We start from the raw sequence: 2,776 nt of genomic DNA, 5'->3' as shown, positions 1-2,776 counted from the left end.
AGGTAGGAGCATCCTCTATCATTTAGGGGGATGTCTCAGGCCAGCCATCGATGGAGATCCCGCCTCCTTAGGCAATGGATGAGGTTATTATTGCTGCTGTTATTATTATTCCGGCTTAAGAAACCGAAGTCATTGTCATTGATGACAAGTCTCCCATTAGATATAGTGGGCCAAGATCCACATGACCAAGACTGAGGAGACCAGGGTTCCAATAGAGGCCAAGCGGCCCCTTATAAACCTGCAGAGTCAACCCATCGGTAGGGGGAAGAGCCACTCATCGAGGGGGCGTCTCCTACTCTAGGGTCAGGTGGCCGATTACTTACTATATAGATGAGGTCGAGGTGGAGAAGTAGGAGCAGCTAAGAATGCTCTTGATGGGATCTTTTAGAATCAGTCCCTGCTTTGATAGGGAGGCGACCTAGGAGTTCAGATATGGACCCAAGCGACATCTTGATAAGAGGGGCCCGGTTCTGGAGTCCCGACTATAAGGAACTTGGCAAAACAAAATGGGAGAAAACCATACCCTTTGGGTTAGTTTCGTCGGTTCCGTCTCGTTGAGATAGTCGATTTTCATATTTAATTTATCCAATTCCGACTTACGGTTTGAAAGTTATGGCATGTTTTTCACTGCAAGTTATATTCTAAAGTCCGTCTGTAAGATTGGACTTCGCCTGAACATTGGACTTTGCCTAAAGCTCATTTGTAGCTAGCCTATGGCTCATTACTGTGTTCCAGAGTCAAGATGCAGAGTTCATCTCTGCATCCTAATACCAAAACGCAGAGCTCATCGCTACGCAATCAACTACCAGCAGCTCAAATCCAGCTGCTAATGTAGCTCAAATCCAGCTGTGTTATGCTAACGTACCTTCCAAACGCTACAAACGCAGCTTCTAAATGCTATAAATGCAGCTTCTAAGTGTCACAAATGCAACTTCTAAGCGTCACAAATGGAACTTCCAAGCGTCTCAAATGCATCTTCCAAGAGTTGCAAACGTAGCTTAGATCCAGCTGTTAACGCAATTTCCAAACGCTGCATTTGAACGCAAAATTCATGCCCAGAACGCAATTATTGCATTTGACTCATTTAAACATGAGTTGAACGGTTTTTAAAACTATTTCCCCATGATCTGAAGGATTTACACCCTACTAAGGAGCGATTTTAGGGGTTAGTTACATCCCTTAATCGCCTATAAATAACTAAAAAATCAGCTTAAATCAGATCGTTTGGGTAGATCATCAAAGGGCTGGAATTTTGGAGATCTAAAGGCACTTTTGAGGAGAAGGTCGGCATTCTTCCTTCAATAACCGAGAGCATCTTCTGGTTCAACAACAGAGAGCTTAGATCTTAGCTTGAAACTAATTTTTGGTTAAATCAATTAACTCTTTTACAGAGCTTAAACTCGCACTGAGTTATTAAACTCGTTAATAGTTATTTTCAAACTTGCCATGCAAGTTCGTCCAAGACTTTGAGTCAAGAGGTGAAGACAACGTTCTACAAGGTGAGGCATTCAGATCGTTAATGGAAATCAAGTTCAACACAAACATTGAGGGAGGCATTCCGTCGACAACAAGAAGAACCCAGTTTTAAACAAATGGAAGGATCTTCGTCGATCTTTCTTTCTTTTGTAAATCGGAAAACTGATTGAGAAGATTGTAATTTTTGTCTAAGCCAGTTAGAGAGATATTATATTGAGAGAATTATAAATCATTCTTTTTCTAAGACTGTTAGAGAGAATAATACAAATTTAATACTCTATTTTTTCTTTCGATTTTCCCACTAAACAAAAGATGGCGACTCTGATGGAGACTAGCTTCACTGATGAATAAGTGGTGCAACAATCCGATGTCAACCTCACTGGAAAAACAGTTAAAACTCTTATTGTGGAGCTTGATCAAGCCAAGTATGAGGAGTTACTCTCCTTCGGATCTCTTAGCCCCAAGGCTATGTGCAAGATCCACAAAGTCTCTAAGGAGACTAAAGCTCCAACCATTGCCGAACTATCAAAGGAAGTTCTCTCCTTTGAACCAGATCTCTCGGACTACCTCTCCTTTAAAGGAGTAAGCTCAGCCACAACTAATTTTGTTAACCGAGTTGAAGGTTCCACATCCGCGCTAAAATGATGGGTATCAGGTCATAAAAGGCTCATTGTGGGGACAAACTCGATCAACACAGACAGCGATGCTGCAAAAGCTTTAAAATAGGCTAAGAAGAATGCCTCTCAACAAAGGAGGAGATCACGTCAACGAGTACAATTCCGAGAGAGCCGATCCTCTAATCAACGCGAGCTATGCATTTGTGAGCCTCAGCAAGAGCTCTGTGTTTCTGCTCCAGAACGCAAGCCTTATGTTGATGAGCCAAAATACGAGCCCCGTATGATCTAACTAAAACGCAACCCTCAAGGGAGCGTTCTAAACTCAAAACGCAGTCCTCAAGAATGTGTTCCAACACTTAAACATAGTCCTCCGAGATGCATTTTTCAAACAGAACGCAACTCTCAGGAGTCCGTTCTAGAACCAAAATGTAGGTCTCCAGGCTGCGTTAATCAGCTTGAACGCAGTTCTCAGGAGAGTGTTCCAGAATCCAAACACAAGTCTCAGGACTGTGTTGACCAGCTAGAATGCAGCTCGTAGAGGCGTGTTTTACCAGCAAAACACAGACCTTAATCTTGCGTTCTTCAATCTAAACATGACCCTCATGTTCCTTCTTCAGAACACGATGTGATTCGTCGTGTCAGAAAAGACCAGCATGGATTTAGGATCCATGTTCACCAAGAAC

Source organism: Asparagus officinalis, chromosome 5 (genome assembly GCF_001876935.1).
Source record: "Asparagus officinalis chromosome 5, Aspof.V1, whole genome shotgun sequence".
NCBI lineage: Eukaryota > Viridiplantae > Streptophyta > Magnoliopsida > Asparagales > Asparagaceae > Asparagus > Asparagus officinalis.
This window is presented reverse-complemented; position numbering follows the sequence as displayed.